The sequence below is a fragment of the Felis catus genome, chromosome A2, assembly GCF_018350175.1.
Source record: "Felis catus isolate Fca126 chromosome A2, F.catus_Fca126_mat1.0, whole genome shotgun sequence".
NCBI lineage: Eukaryota > Metazoa > Chordata > Mammalia > Carnivora > Felidae > Felis > Felis catus.
The window spans coordinates 164857817-164874896 of NC_058369.1; the positions used below are offsets into that span (position 1 = coordinate 164857817).

Genomic DNA, 17080 nt, shown 5'->3' on the forward strand with positions numbered 1-17080 from the left:
TATCTAAGTTCTCTGTTGATTTCCCATGACTTTGACTGCTGACAACAATTTGGGCTCTTAGGGTCTCATTCCCTTACGCTCATGTTTTCATGAGGGGATTTACTGCTGTGCATCAGTCCAAACACAGTGAGAAAACAGAAACCATGCTAGGCCTTTGGACGGAGGGAGTTCAGCGCAGGGGATTGGTTACACAGATGGCCGAAGACCAGAAGATGCCATGGGGATGGTGGGCCATTGAGCAGTCGGGAGCAGGGGAAGATTGACAACAGGACAGCAACACTGTTGCATCCCACCTCGTCTTGGGGGACACTCGGAGGAAGGAGTGTTGCCAGGAGCAGAAGCTGGGCTGGGTGGCAGGCTCCAGATGCATCCAGGGAGCGCGACAGTCAGGAAGGAGCTGCTGGGGTTGGGGCCCGAGGCAGAGAGGCCTGGTGCCTTCCTTCACCTTCCATGGGTGCCTCTCGTTAGCCAAATCTCCAGAGAGTTGACTGAGAGCCTGAGCTCCCTGAAATGCAGAGCAAGTGGGGGAAGTGAAAGCGAGGGGGCTGAGAGCGAGGGGCCGGTGGTGGGTGCACACTTCGTCCTTGGGGAGGGGGACCACCCACTGTTTCCCTCTCCCCTGCCCACACGAGGAGGAGGGATGAATGTGACAAAGTGTGGCCGCACGGCTCCCTGCTGGCCCCTGCTGAGCCACGGTTACCTGGTCAGGGCCCTCTGCCAGTCACAGCTCTTTTCGCGTCCATGGCCCCCAGCTCATGGGCCCAGGTGGGGTCCTCCCATGATCTCATGCCATCAGCAGTCAGAGCCACACCGGCTCTAACTTCTGGCTTCAGAGAGGGAGGCGAGATCTACCTGAGCCTCCACGGTGGGGAAGATGTTGTCGATGTCCTCGTCCAGGGAACACATGATTACGTTAGGCTACACAGGCGAATTAAGGTTGCCGATCAGCTGGTCTCAAAATAGAGAGAGGGTCCGGATTATCCAGGTGAACCCCACGTCGTCATGAGGACCCTTAAAAGTGGAAGAGGGAGCCAGCGGGCAATGGAACTACCAAGCGTGATGTGTGATGAAGGCTGCCATTCAGACCGAGTGGGGAAAGAACCCCACTCGGGATCAGTCTTACACAACTGGCCTTTTATCAGAGGAAACGGACCTCCCGCCCCAACACCAGTCATGCTCAGAAGTGAATTTCAGAGTGTTGAAGACATAAATACAAATAATCCTAAATGCGAAGTTTGGGGATAGCAGCGTTACCGCTCGGAGTGAGGAGGCGTACGTGCTTGAGTGAGACTAGAAGCACGAACGCATGAAGGAAGGGTGGGCAGTCGTGCCCACAGAAAAACGTGGAGCCTCCGTGTGCCAGGGCTGCGCAGAGCAAGTCAGAACAGGAGGGACGCACCGCCAAGCACACTGCGTGTGCCGTGAGAGTCTGCCTTCCCTGCTTCACAGCAGCTCCTGCCAACAGGTGAGGAGGACCCAGAGGAAGGGGTCTGCAGGTGTGACCGCAGACAAGTCCCAGACCAGCAAACACAGGTGGCCGGCGTGGAGCTGCTGCCCTGGGCGTGGTCCGTGAGGTTCCCGTTTCTTGTTTCCGGCCGTGTTGTTTAAAAAAAATTTTTTTTCAACGTTTATTTATTTTTGGGACAGAGAGAGACAGAGCATGAACGGGGGAGGGGCAGAGAGAGAGGGAGACACAGAATTGGAAACAGGCTCCAGGCTCTGAGCCGTCAGCACGGAGCCCGACGCGGGGCTCGAACTCACGGACCGCGAGATCGTGACCTAGCTGAAGTCGGACGCTTAACCGACTGCGCCACCCAGGCGCCCCATCGGCTGTGTTGTTTTAAACCGAGGTTCCCAGGTTTTACTCTTCCTTGGCCCCACAGTTCTATGCTTTCCAAGTGGTTGGATTTCTCTGGACTCTCTTCTTGTTGTGCTTACCTGGTTTTATTGAGCAACGGTCAGAAAGTATCTTCAGCCGCTTAAGCATCTGACTCTCAGTTTCGGCTCAGGTCATGATCTCACCGTTCATGGGTTTGAGTCCCGAGTCAGGCTCTGTGCTGACAGTGTGGAGCCTGCTTGGGATTCCCTCTCTCTCTCTGTCTCTCTCTCTCTCTCTCTATCTCTCTCTCTCTGCCCCTCCCCTGCTTTCATGTGAGCTCTCTCTCAAAAATAAGTAAATAAACTTTAAAAAAAAAAGAGAGAGAAAGTATGTTCCACATGATCTCTGTCTTAGGCAAAACATACACAGAAAATGTGTATGAACTAATAAAATTTTTATTAAATATTCCCTTAGTGCTCTGAAAATGTATATTCTGGTTTGGGGTGTAAAAATTTTAGACACAGTTCTTAAATATTATACTAAGGTTGTTACTTGTGTTACTCAAATTCTTAAACCTCATTTTTTCTATTTAATCCATTTCTGAGAAACGCGTTTCTTGTTTTCACAGTTTCTCCTTGAATTTACGGATCTTTTGCTACTCTGTTTGATGAGTATTTTGATGCTCTATGATGTGGCTGAGGATATGTGACTATTGTATTTTCTTTGTGAATTCTTTTTAACCGGTACGAAATCACTCATTTGCCCCATTTAAGAATGTTTGCCCTGGGGCGCCTGGGTGGCTCAGTGGGCTAAGTGTCCAACTCTTGATTTCGGCTCAGGTTATGATCTCATGATTCGTGAGATCGAGCCCCACGTTGGGCTCTGTGCTGACTGTGTGGAGCCTGCTTGGGATTCTCTCTCCCCTCACCCACGTGCTCTCTCAAAATAAATGAGTAAACATTAAAAAAAAAAAGAATTTTTGCCTAGAGCTCTCATACGGGTCTTGCTCTACCTACTGCCTCTCCCTTCCTTTATTTGCTGGTGTTTCCTGTGTCATTGGGTTTGGATTGAGTCTCCTGTCAACAGCATGCCCTGAACCTGTCAGACGATGCCTTTAAATGGGGGAATGGAACCTGGTAAATGAAATTACTGACATGTCCTGAGTTATCCCAGGGAGCAAATTTTTTGGTCTTCCGTTTACATTTTGGACAGCCACCAGTCAATGGAAATAAGATGTGAAACTTCTAAATCACCAGAGGAGAGAAAGAGAAGGATTTCCACCGAGCCCGGAAGCATAGAGAGAGACAGAACTCAACGAGGAAGGCCGCACATTAAACCAAACCCACAGCTACCTTCCTAGGACCTTCAGTATGTGTTCTCCCCAGCTGCCCTGTAAAGGTTTTTTAGGAGCCCCTCGGAATTTCCGATTTCAGCTACTGATGAGTTTTTTCTTCTGTTAAGGTAATTTGGAAGTCCGTTCTTGAATCCTGCATTAAAGGCAGTGACGACAGTCACTTAACTGGGTACTTGCTGGCTCAGCCTGTGATCGCAAAGCCGCCCGTACTGCTGAGGGGTTGCTTGTAGGGCCGCAGTGGCGAGGCCGTGGCACTCAACGCTCCGGGTTAATAGACTTACGCGTTTATTCCAGTTTTCTAGGAGATGTCAGGAAAGTGTCTTGGTGACAGAGCACATTTTGAAATCGGTCCTCGGTTTATGGCTGTTTGTTTTATGCTGATATCTGGCGATTCTTTGCTGCCTATTAACTTTTCTAGTCCGTATCTGGATTAAGCTGGTGTGAATGATCTCAGGAACCGTGCAAGGCAGCGCTTTGTCTCCCCATAGTAAACCTCACCCTGGCAGGGAAGGTGCACCAGTAGGAAGCCCTCCCTTTAAGGACCTGGCTGGGAAGGGCTGTCTGTCCTCCGGCTCCCCACCACCGCTCCCGGCTCTTAGCTGTGCAGCACACACACACACACACACACACACACACACACACACAGACAAAGCTGCTAGAGCAACGTGAACAGATACCCACTTCGTCTAAAGTGATGACAGTGTCCCCTAAGCCCCCAAAGGCAAGGCTCTCTGGTTAAAATGGTTTCAAGATGAGTACTTTTCTGAATAATAACACTTCTGTTAAAAAGTTAGGAAGAGACCGGATTGAAGAGTGAGGCTTGGTCCCAAACGTAGGGAAGCCCTCCCTGAAACTGAAGCCCCACGCTGGCGGGCCCACCAAACAGCAAGCTGGAAGTGGGAGAGGACCGCATCCCACCGGTTGGTGCAGGTGGGCAGGGCAGGGCGCACGGAGGGATGGTCGCAGGGGCATCTGCTGCGAACGCAGGTGGCGGGAAGTGCCTGGCCTGGCCCTGCTTCTGAGACCCGATAAAACAGGAGCATGAGGTCCTGGCCCACAGTGGTGCTGCATCGTCCTGCCCGGGAGAGCGAAAGGAAGACCGAAGTGAGCTCTCATTGGCGGGCCTGGGGAAAACAGAAGTCCCTTCTGTGTGGGCTGACGCACAGAGCAGGGGGGACGCTCACCCTCCTTCACACACCCCTCCAGCCGACATCATTTGGGCTGGGGTGCTCTGCCCTTGCGTCCCATACCCACCCATCGTCTGCACCATCCAGAAGTTTCTCAAAGACATTCTTCCGTGCTGGCACTATTCCGGCTCCCCGGTGACCTCTGGTTCTCGTTTCATAGCGCTTTGATTTCGAAGGGATGTGGAAAGGAGGAGATAGAAACGCGTAGACAGTCCCCCCCTCTTGGACTGAAAAGGTGACGGTGAGACATGGAACCCGAGGGAGATGTCGGGGAGAGATGGGACACGAAACCAACCCAGGATCGACAGTATTGCAGCCGGGGGGCTCGGGAGAAGACAGTCAAGTAGGAGGTTTCCACCTGCAGAGATTTGACAGTCTTGATCGGAGACGCCAGCATCATTGGTGTCCAGGCGCCAGTGTTGGGTGGAGAGCTGTGCTCGTGCTCCGGGGCGGCTTCACCTCTGCTGTTCGTGTTTAGCATCTGCATTCCCATGGCAGCCATTCCAGGATTCCTGTATCTCCCTCTTCCACGTAATCCTTGTCATCCTTCAAAGGCGAAAACTCGTTCCGTGTCCTGTGCGGGCATCCGTGCAGACCGGTCTTGTCCACACTGGCAGTGCAGTCCACCGTACTTCGGACGAGCGCCCCCTATGGACTAGGATGCAGCGGTGAGCATCCCAGGTGCCCCTTCTGAGTCGCTTGAGAATCTCCTTGTCCGTGTGTCCTTCGGCGCTTGTAGAGACACGGCATCCTTTCAAAGGCCGCAGCCCGTGGGTGCCTAGAGGCGGGGCGCTGGCCACCGAGCTGCTGAGTCTTTAGGGCCCTCGTGTGTGTCAGTTGACGACCCAGCGCCCTGCTCTTCTCTGCCCTGGATGCGCGGAGTTACCTTTCTCTGCTCCTTTCTTCCTGCCACGGGGGCCCTGGTGCAGGATGGGGGGGAGGAAGGAGAGGAAGTGGGGTGTCCACACCCACTTTCTGCCTCAGGCAGGTCTCCTCGGTGCTCCTGCTCTTGTGGAGCGGCCCCTCCCCCGGGAATCCCGACTCCAGCCCCACCCCCAGCCCATGGTGCCCCCCCCCCCCCCCCGCTGCTGGCCCTGGGATGCCCGCCTTGCCCCCGTAAGTGGGAATGGCGTCTGCTGGTCTGATATCCCAGCTGCCTTGTCCCCCCCTTTGGGTATCTTCGTTCTTCCAATACCTGTGTACATTTTCTGTGTTAAATTCCCTTTGTTTGGGGCACCCGTGTGGCTCAGTTGGTTGAGCATCGACTACTTGCTTTTGGCTCAGGTCGTGATCTCGTGGTTCATGAGTTTGAGCCCAGCATCGGGCTCTGTGCTGATAGCATGGAGCCTGCTTGGGATTCATTTCTCTCTCTCTCTCTCTCAAAAATAAATAAACTTAAAAAATTTAAATTGCCTTTGTTTGAAATTCTACCCTGGCTTCTATTTTCTGACCGGACCCCAAAGGATGCAACGTGTCCAAGTAGCTTCTCAACAGTTCATTTATTGATTAAGAAAATATGTGCTCTTTTAACGTGCCAGGCACAGTGCTGGATGCCAGGGATTTAAAACTAAAAAGAGAAGTAACAGAATAAATACCTGTTGTCTTAAAATCCAGTGATTGAAAGCTGCGTGTGAGGGACATCCTTCCCGCCTGGAGCCCCGAAGCACCCCCAGGCCCTGGAGATTAATTAGACAGCTTTGTGCTTTGGGTACAGACCTGAACGCTCTCACGGAAGGGGTTTCAGAGTGTACATAGACCGCCGTGTTCCCGCTAGTGGTTAAACGTCAGATTCTCATTTGGACTTCCGGGCTGGCTCTGAAGTGACCGGGGATGGTTGTGGCAGCTGAGGACTGAAGCCCGCATTTTACATGAGGCTGGGGTTTCGCAGCTGCCGACTCCTGCCATCCTGCCAGGAGTGTTCCAGCTCTGAGTGCAGAGACAGCCAATTTCTACTCCACCTCTGGCACTTATCAAGGGCACAGATGTCCTAAAACCCCCTTATATTCTTGGAAGAAGAAGGGTCAACATCACTGCTGAACATTCTCGCAGCCGACGCCCGAGTGTTCAAAGTGGGGTGAAGCCCTTGAGATGGCTTTGACCCCTCAGAGTGCCAAGTGCCCATTCTGAGCCAGTTTCCACATCCTCCTGATGGGAGCCAAGGTCTCAAGCTGTGTGAAGAGGGCCCTTGCCAGACGCGCCCTGGGCTCTGGGTCTCTGGCAGAGCTCCGTGTGGCCCTCCCGCCAGAGCTCTGCACTGTCCACACACAAGCTGATGTATCAGTCGGCATTTATCAACCTCCGAAGTGCCATGCCCAGAAGTGACATTTCCCAGGAATCGAAGCCTTTAGAAGCTTGGGGGGCACGCGATGTGATAGGTGGGTGATTCATTAGGCTACTGGGCCATTTGGAGTTTCCTTGACTGTGCGGGTGCTGCCTGGTACCCTGGACGGTGATAAATGATGCTCTCCTAGGAGCTTGGTCACAGAGAAGGTTTCTCTTGGGCTGGTGAGCTGTACAGTTGCATTGGTGTAGAACAGAGTTCTTAAATTGTTCTTTTTTGAGGAATGAACGTGGACCCATTGAGAATTTGATCAAGGCTGTGGACCCTTTCACTAGAAAAGATATTTGCACATAATTCTGTGTACAGTCTCCTTTAAGCCCATAGGTCCACGGCCCCAGACCAACAGCCCCTGATATAGAGTACGCACACCTGATGCGTGCTGGGAGAACTGGAAGGCACTTTATGCACAAGAGATTTGCCCTGTGATGCAGTCCCATGCCATGCTTGGCTTTTGGGGCATTCGGCCCACATAAACCGAAGAGGGGCAAAGGCTGTGCACTCACGGCCAATGGGAGTTCAAGTTCGTGTGCTTGGACGAGGGGCCCCGTCCCCTCTGTGCCATAGCTCTCTTTGGAGGTGGCTGAAGTAGCCGATGTCTGGGGTCTCCTTCACTGCAAACATCTCCACGTGGCTCTGTTCCTATCACTGTGTAGAAAGCAGGCCTGTCAAGTTTACCAACAACCTCGATCTTTCCAAAGTTGACGACACTTTCATTCTTCGTCTCTCATGAGAGTTCGGCAGCATCCAACCCAGCTGGTTGCTCTTTCCTCGAAATTTATTTAGTTTGTGACTTCTGTCAGGTTTTCTGCGACTTCTCTGGCCTCTTGTGCTCAGTCTCCCGTGCTGGTTCCTTCTCTTCTGTTGGCATCATAAGTGTTGGGGTGTCCTACAGCCCCATCCCAACATCCAGTTCATCTCTGCCTGTGTTATTTCTCTACATAGTTTCATCCAGTCCCATTGCCTTAAAATTCGCGATGCTTGATGTCTCCAGTCCTGACCGCTACTCTGAGCTCTGATGCAGATGTCCAAGCACCTACTTGAAATCCCTGCTTGGGTAGAGAAGCATCTTGAAATCAACATGCCCAGATGAAGTTCATGACTGCGGTAAGATGCTGTTTTCCTGGGGCTCAAAGGGGGAGGCGACTAGTTAGCAAATTAAACATTTACAAAACACCCTTAATTGTTTTTTCTTTCCCCTTTTCTTGACCACCCAGGCTGTCTGAAAACCCAACCAGACTTCCACCTCCAAAATAGATCACTGTTCCATCAGTGCTCTCCGTGTGCTCCCGTAGGGCGCCTTTCACCCACACCTGTCACCTGGAGCGATGGAGACAGTTGTCTCATGGGCCTCCCGCTTCCTCTCCCACCTCCCAACCATGCTTCTGCCAGCAGCCACAGTGACTTTTCATAAACATGTCTGGCGATACAGCGTTCACCTTCTAAAGCATGCTGAGGCTTCCTGTTAGAACAAAATAAAGCTCTTTCCCACGCCCCCCACGACCTCCATCACCTGCCTATCTCAGACTCTCAAATTCTACACTAGCTGGGCTAGTGTTGCAGCTAGGCTCCGTGGTTCTTAAATATGCTAGGTTCTTCTTCCCTGGGCCTAGAGAATTCTAGAGGAAATAGGACACTCATCAATCTTCGTGTATATGCTGCCTTATTTCATCAATCATAGCCCAAGCCCTTGAGAGCGGGGACCCGATTTTATGCCCCATACCTTCAACATCTCCACCTTTGCCTCCAACCACCTGCCTTTGTCTCTAGGACAGTATCTTGCACTAATTCATTTAAGACTTTATTTATTGAGCACCTACTTACATACCAGGCTCTGTGTTAAGCACTGGGAATGTGGATGTTAGATGCTGAGAATTGTTTCTCTCTTAGTCTAGAAATAGGAGCCATCGCACGGTGATGGGAGTGAAGAGATACTTGCCGTAAGAAATGTGAGATGCATGAAAGCAAATTTCAGCTTGGGTAGAATTTTGCCGTTCTAATGAATTTTGAAAACTATCGCGAGGTATCTTTATTATTGCTTTGGGTTAGCGATAGACTAAATAGTGCCTTAGTTGCTTGCAAAAGTAAATATGATTTCCCAAAGTGCTAAATTCACTTCTAGGCTGTAGCTGAGAGAGTCACATGTAATGGGAACTTATGCTGTTCCTAACTCAGGTAGACAACAAGCAAGGTAAACCCTTCCAAGTCTTCCTTCCCCTGCGATAAACATCTTCTGCTCAGAGTTTTGCTGGAAACACAGCAGAACTATAAATCCAAGCATGTTAAAGAAGAGACTGTTACTCTTTTAGCCACACTCTTCTTTCCGACTTACACAACTACTACAAGATGTTAGGTGTGAGGTTATCTGTGTTCAGGTGTTATATTTAATGGGAAGACTCTACCTTACATCTTTGCTTCAAAGCTGTGCTGTGTCTTAAAAAATTTTTTAAACCAGCCTTGCCAGGTTATAGCCAAAAACTTCCTTGCTAGTGTAAATGTAATTAGCTACCAGGTATAAACATTGCTTAGAAGCTTAGCTTGTGGAGTTTAGTGAGCAAGCGTAGGCCTTCCTTGTAAATTTTAAGCTGCTAATTACAGAAGATCAGAACAGCTTGGTTCGTTTAGACAGAGCTGGTATATTCTGTGCTGGCGAAAGATCACAGGGGGCTTATGGAAGTGAGCGATATGGTGTTAGTTATTTAAACAAATTTTTTAATGTTTTTTTTTTATTTTTGAGAGAGAGAGAGACAGACAGAGCACAACTGGGGGAGGGACAGAGAGACAGGGAGACACAGAATCCAAAGCAGGCTCCAGGCTCTGAGCTGTCAGCACAGAGCCTGACATGGGGCTAGAACTCACGACCTATGACATCATAACCTGAGCTGAAGTCAGATGCTTAACCGACTGAGCCACCCAGGTGCCCCAGTTTTTTTTTTTTTTAAGTATTTTCTTCCTTTTCTGCTCAAATAAAAACCGGAAGCAGATCTGATGAGGAGTTAGTATCCAGAATATATACAGAACTTCTACAACTCAGCAGCAAAACATAAATAACCTAATTTTAAAATGGGCAAAGGACAAGAATTGATATTTCTCCAAAGAAAACACACCAGTGGCTATTAAATACTTGAAAAGGTGCTCAACCTCATCACGGAAACGCAAAGCCAAACCACAGGGGGCTCTGCAAAGCGCTCTGCAGAGGGACAGCTAGCACCCCTTCTGTGACAGAGGCCCCTAACACCTCAGCCTTTGCAACGAGGCCTCGCATCCTCTGAGTGTTTCCATTCTCTTCGGGGGGAAGCAGCAACAGCCCGCTTCCCAGCAGCATCCTTTAGCGGGCCCAGGTTTCAGGCTGGCCTGAGTTCTGTTTCTGCCCTCCTCAAACTGGGCTCTGAGTGTTTCGTTTGACTTTTACACTGAAAGGGTCACAAACAGTTCTCAAATCTGAGAGAGCTTGTTGAATACTGTATCCCCATGTTGAAGATCCGTAACGCCAGCCAGTATATTAAAGTCCAGAGCGTGTTTCTGACGTAAAGAAACGAGCTTAGCTTTAGTCAATCTGATACTTCCAAATGTACACAGACACAGAACATGTTTTGATCAGGGCAGGTTACTGATACTATCGGGATGGGACTCTCCGGAAACCTTGGATTAGGTGAACCTCCAGGATCAGGCCCGCGAATCCATCCCATCCTGTCCACTGCTGCCTTCCCACACACGTCTTCAGATGGGAAGGGAGGGCTGTCTCGTTTTTCTGGAGCTCCACCTGCTACCATGCCTCAGTGTATCAGGCCGAAGGATCGTTCCTATCTTTGCTCACGTTATAATTCTCCCAGGAACCTCTCTCCACCATTGTTGCTTACATTTTAGTGTACAAATTAAGTACTTATCATCTATGAAATCTTGCTTAATTTCTGCCATTATTCTGTTAATAACAACGGCTAACACTTCATGAACCTTTGTTACGCACCATAAACTCTGGCTAAAGCCGTTGTCGTGCGTTATTTCACTCAGCTGTTAGTGTCCTCTGAGGACGGGTATATGATCAGTTCTTCTAGACCTCGGCTTCCTGATCTGTAAAACAAGCACAGAATCCTCATCCGAGGCCACACAGCTGGTATGTAGCAGGCCTATGACTCAGATTCGCTTCCGTCTGACTTCAGAGCCTTCCCTCTTAACCGCCTCTTCCCTCTTAACCCTTGTCTCACCAAAAAATCCTTACCAAATCCCTGTGAAGGTTTGACCAGGCTAGTTTGGGAATTTGGTTCCTTACTGTCTTTTTAAATTCACTGCTTTATGCTAAATATGCCATCTTCATTTATGTTGCACCTTCAGACCTTAAGTCAAGATGATAGACATCTCTCAAGAACTACGTGTCATTTTCTTCCAGGTAGCTGGGGAGAATGGCAGCTGTCTAAATCCACATATCACCACATACAAAAGACACTACAAAACAACCCATAAAACAACATAAATCCAGGATGCTGGCATAATTAGAAGACAGTTAATGTGCAAACTTCAAGTTGCTTTTAAATTTAAAAAGAAAAAGAAATCTTATTCAACCACACCGCTCAGCCTTTTCTTTGGCAAAGCTTTGTTGTGGGCAAAGGCAGTCTGATTTATAAACCCCAAATCCTGCACAGAGGGAAGGGGGCAGCAGGTACAAACATTCTAAAGTCGCCGCTAGAAGGATAGAGTTCTCCTAATTGTGAAAATATTGAAGAAATTGTGTTAGTACACTGCAGCACTGATTTTAGGAAACAGACTTAAAAAATATGTGATTGCAGGTGGAAGTCTTCAAAGAAAAAAAATAGCTTGTTGGGAGAAAAAGACAGAAAAACAAGGGACAGGCACTTTTGGTGACTGGGTAGTTTAAAAAAAAAGGAAGAAAAAGGAAAAGTTAAGGTCTTGAAAGACAAAAGAGGGTTCACAGCCACTCCATGCATGAAGAAGGACTCACCCTCCAAAGAATCTGGACAATGCTATACAGATAAGGAGGACGCCGTGACCCTAGAGTAGAAATCTTAAAACCACCACAAGTATGCAAAATGAACAGTGTGAAACTGAACAAATCTATAGGAAGTTACAGCAACAATGAGAAAAATGGGAATCGACACACGCCAGCTGTTGAAACCCCTCCTGTTAAGATAACCACCAAGCAAAAGCAGAAGAAAACCAGCAGGTGTGGTCCAAGGGAATTAAATATGTCAAAAATAGACATTTATAAGAACCACCTTGAATCAGAAGTCAGAAATTAAAAACAAAAATGGATAGAAAAACCAAAAAAAATAATGAAAGAGTTGATTGAGCTTGGGAAAGAAATGAAGGAAAAAGACAAAATCCTCTCAGAAGGGAGGACGACTCCAATGAAATGCAGTTGTGGGGGGGCATTGAAGAAATGCAAGAATGCAATCAACACATGAAAATAAGATAAAAGAAGAAGTCAAAAGGATCAAAGAGAAAGAGGTTGAATGGGGAGATGAGCAAAGAGGAAACAATATACATATAAGCGAAGTCACAGATGTAGAAAATCAAACAGTGGAAGGGAACTAATATGTAAATTGTGGTCCAAGAAAATTTCAGGGACATAAAGGAAGACCTGAATTCACACATTTGAAGGGGCCACTGAGTACCTGGGGAAACAAGAGGGAATATCAACTTTGTGATGTATCCTAATAACACTATTGGACTTGAAAGATAAAAATCTTCCAAGGTGTTCAAATTTTAAAAGATTAAATAATTTACAAGAGCAAAAGAATCTGTAATTAGAATTCTCAAAACCAACATAAAAAGCAAAGCAACAATGGGACAGAATTTCAAAAAACCCAATGAAAGAAAGAGTGAAAAGAAACTTGATTTTCAATCCAGCTGTGAAGCATCAAGGCTATAGACTCTCGACAACTTGGGGGGTTGTGTGCCCATGGCCCTTTCTTGAGGAATCAGAGAGGGTGAGTTTCCTCTGGACAAGAGATCTGGACTAGAAAAACTCCAGGAAAATGACAATAATATGCAGTGTAGCCTATCCGAGTGTATAAAAGGCTAACACGAGGGTGGAGACAAGGCGGAAAGACTCTTACGCAATTGTTATACTTTATGAAGAACAGACATAATGTGACTGAACACCAAGAGGAAAAAGTAGAAGGAAAAAGGAAAGAAAAGTAAACTAATATATTGTCTGTTGGGAAATAGGTGGGAGTGGACATATGTCATTAGTATTGATACATCAGATGGTAAGGAATTCACAAAACAAAGAAAACTAAGGATACCAAAAAGGACACAGGTACAATGGTAAAAACTATAGCAAAAATGAAAATATTCCTAAATACAAAGGAATGAAGATTTTAAAAATAAAGGCATCTGGGTGGCTCAGTCGATTGAGCATCCCACTTTGGCTCAGGTCATGATCTCATGGTTTGTGAGTTTAAGCCCCACGTTGGGCTCTGTGCTGACAGTGCAGATCCTCTGTGCCCCTCTCTCTCTGCCCCTCTCCCACTCTCTCTCTCTCTCTTAAAAATAAATAAATATTAAAAAAGAAGGAAAGCATACCTGTGATACTGAGAAAGGAACATAGCAAAATAACATAAAACACATAATTTATAAGATGTTATGACCAAGTTGATATTTGACATATCAGTCACACAATAATTAGGAATGGAATTAACTATTAAAATATGAAGATTTGTAGGTTGTTCCATGAGGCAGGACACAACAATTACCTAACAAGAGATGACCTAAAATAAAGTGATTCAGAAGGATAAAAATAAAGAGATGGGTGGAGGGATACCAGGCCAGTAGGGGCAGTAAGAGAGACAAAGTTGCAATCTGATACTAACATTGGCTATGAAGAACTGATTACTGAGCGCATTAAGTGTGACAGACAAGGATATTTTAGAATGTGAAAGCACAGTGTGTGATAGAGATGTATCAGTGCTGAATGTGTGTGCAGCAATGAGCCCCCAACCCTGTCGCTGTTGTGCAGCAGAATTATGGGACATGTAGGATCTGGACAGAAACACGGTAGCATGCAAGCATAGGAAGGATCACCCTGACAAAATCGGTAAGGACACAGAACACCAAAACAGTAGGACAAGGGAAATCTTGCGGTCCATATTGAACGAGACATTCTGATAATAGAGAATGTGCCTTCGTGTCAAGCTGATGCGGCCCACTTACAACCTTACCTGTATATCAGTAAATGTGAAGAAACACCTGTGAGTCCCCCAAAGTGAGATACTACAAATTTCTTTGACTACGGTAGAATAAAACTAGAGATTGTTAACAAAATCCAAAAAGAATAAAGGTCCTTCCTCCTGGAACCATGTTATTAACTCTTGGGTGAAAGAGAAAATGAAAATTACCATTGCAGAAATTTGTAAACGCTGACGATAAAAACTGCGTATCAGAATCTGCATGGTATATGTCGAGCAGTGACCAGAAGGAAATCCGTAGCTCTAAACGTTATCAATAAAAATGGAAGAGTGGAAGTACAACCAGTAAAATAGCAGAGTCAGTTCGAAAAACCGGGGAAATAGTAGAGTCAACCAAAAGTGAGCACATGGAGGGGAATGGTAAAGATAAAAGCAGAGACTAATGGGGCACTTGGATGGCTCAGTCGGTTGAGCATCCGACTTCGGCTCAGATCATGCTCTTGAGGTTGACGAGTTCAAGCCCCACGTCGGGCTCTGTGCTGACAGCTCAGCCTGGAGCCTGCTTCAGATTTTGTGTCTCCCTCTCTCTCTGTCCCTCCCTGACTCATGCTCTGTCTCTCCCTGTCTCAAAAATAAATAAACATTAAAAACAAATTAAAAAAAAAAGGCAGAGACTAATGATGTAGAAAACTCTATACCAAATCAATTGAAGCCCTCCTGTCTTGCAAAGTTACTAAATACGCAAAGCACTAGCTAACTTGGCTGGAAAAAAAAAGAAAGCACAAAAGTACAAAATAGATGCCAAGGGGAACTAACAGTTGAAATTCTGGGAGGGAGGCAAGGCTAGATCTTCAGATTACCCCCCGTTTGAGGTAAGGGGGCTCACCCTTTGGACCTGCACGAACAAGTCACTGACAGGTCGTGACCTCGGGCAAGGCAGCTCCATGTGGCTGAGGGCGGTTCCAGCAACACGTGCAGCTGTGAGCCCTCGTCCCACACTCCCAGCATCGGGGTCCAAGTGCAGTGGTTCTGCAGGGGGCCTCTGCGTGGCGTGGCACATCCTGTGTGATCATCTTTGTGTTAAAAGTTCAGGGGCACCTGGGTGGCTCAGTCGGTTGAGCGTCCGACTTCAGCCCAGGTCATGATCTCACGGTCTGTGGGTTTGAATCCCGTGTGGGGGGCTCTGTGCTGACAGCTCAGAGCTTGGAGCCTGCTTCCAATCCTGTGTCTTCCTCTCTCTCTGCCCCTCCCCACTCTCACTTTGTCTCACTCTGTCTCTCAAAAATAAATAAATGTAAAAAAATTTTTTAAAAAGTTCATTCACCAGTGCTCAAGCACGTTAACTTTAACACAGTCAACAGCTGTGTTCCTGATAAAAATGGCTTAATCCTGTGCTGTCTTCCCACCGAGCCTGTTGATGCGGGATATGTGTGAAAACATCTCAGTCTCTGAAATCCTAAAAGCCGTCTATATTAATTATTGCTGCATAAGAAATGACTCTAAGACCACACACAGGCGTGACCTGGCTGGGGGGTTCTGAGTCAGGCACCCAAGGTGGCAGTCAAGCTGTTGGCCAGGGCTGTGGTCATGCGGGTCATGCCAACTGGGGCTGGAGGTTCGGCTTCCGAGCTCACTCTCGGGGCTGTTGGCAGGACCTCTCCGTGGGGCCACTCCCCCCACAGGGCTTCCCCCACAGTGAGTGAGCCAGGCGGGGAGGAGAGAGACGCACAGAACAGTCCCGCCTCTCTCGGCCTGTGAACCACAGGAGGGAAGGAGTGTGCTAGCACTGCCTTAACAAAGTACGAGCTAGGTACGAGTTAGGTGGCTAACGCAACAGAAGTGTATTGTCCCGCAGCTCCGGAGGCCGGAAGTCTGAGACCAAGGGGCCACCACTGTTGGTTCCTTCTGTGAGCTAGGGGGGAGAATCTCATCCACACCCCTCCAGGAGCTCCTGAGGTTGCTGGCAATCCTTGTTTGCCATTCCTTGGCTGGTAGTAGATGTATCCCCCCACGTCCGCCTTCCCTGTGCGCATGTCTGTTTCTGTGTCCAAATTTCCCCATTTTCGTAAGGATGCATTGGGCCCACCATAATGACCTCGTTTTAACTCGATTACCTCTGTAGCGACCTTATTTTTAAATAAGGTCACTTTCACAGTTACTGGGGGTTAGGACTCCAGTGTCTTTTTTGGGGGAAACACAGCTCAGCACAGCAGAGTGGAACCCTGTTTGTTTTGGGGACTGGCAGGAAAAGGGCATCCTTTGGGCTGGGGGCTGGGTGGGTGAGGCTGGGCCAGCTGATGGGAAACAGTTGGGTGGTGGAGTTCACAGGCATTCTCTTGCATCTTTCTTTTCTTTCTTTTTTTTTCCTTTTTTAAAAATATAGTTTATTGTCAAACTGGCTTCCATACAACACCCAGTGCTCATCCCAGCAAGTGCCCTCCTCAATGCCCACAACTCACTTTCCCCTCCCTCCCACCCCCCATCAACCCTCAGTTTCTTCTCTGTATTTAAGAGTCTCTTATGGTTTGCCTTCCTCCCTCTCTGTAACTTTTTTTTCCCCTTCCCCTCCCCCATGGTCTTCTGTTAGGTTTCTCAAGATCCACATATGGGTGAAAACATGTTACCTTTCTCTGACTGACTTATTTCACTTAGCATGATAGCTTCCAGTTCCATCCACGTTGCTGCAAATGGCCAGATTTCATTCTTTCTTGTGGCCAGGTAGTAGTATTCAATTGTATGTATAAACCACATCTTCTTTATCCGTTTGTCAGTTGATGGACATTTAGGCTCTTTCCATAATTTGACTATTGTTGAGAGTGCTGCTATAAACATTGGGGTACAAGTGCCCCTATGCATCAGCACTCCTGTATCCCTTGGGTAAATTCCTAGCAGTGCTATTGCTGGGTCATACGGTAGATCTATTTTTAATTTTTTGAGGAACCTCCACACTGTCTTCCAGAGCGGCTGCCCCAGTTTGCATTCCCACCAACAGTGCAAGAGGGTTCCCGTTTCTCCACATCCTCACCAGCATCTATAGTCTCCTGATTTGTTCATTTTAGCCACTCTGACCAGTGTGAGGTGGTATCCCAGTGTGGTTTTGATTTGCATTTTCCTGGTGAGGAGTGACATTGAGCATCTTTTCATGTGTCTGTTGGTCATCTGGATGTCTTCCTTGGAAAAATGTCTATTCATGTCTTCTGCCCAATTCTTTCTGGATTATTTCTTTTTTGGGTGTGG

At 47.8% G+C, this 17080-nt stretch overlaps 1 long non-coding RNA gene across 1 annotated transcript; it reads left to right on the forward strand.

Annotated features, from left to right (window-relative positions):
- Positions 1-2089: 2089 nt before the first annotated feature.
- On the forward strand, positions 2090-8194 carry LOC109497703. Its single transcript, XR_002737297.2, has 3 exons — positions 2090-5028; positions 7644-7805; positions 7916-8194. It is a non-coding gene; the product is annotated as an uncharacterized LOC109497703 (long non-coding RNA).
- The last annotated feature ends 8886 nt before the right edge of the window (positions 8195-17080 follow it).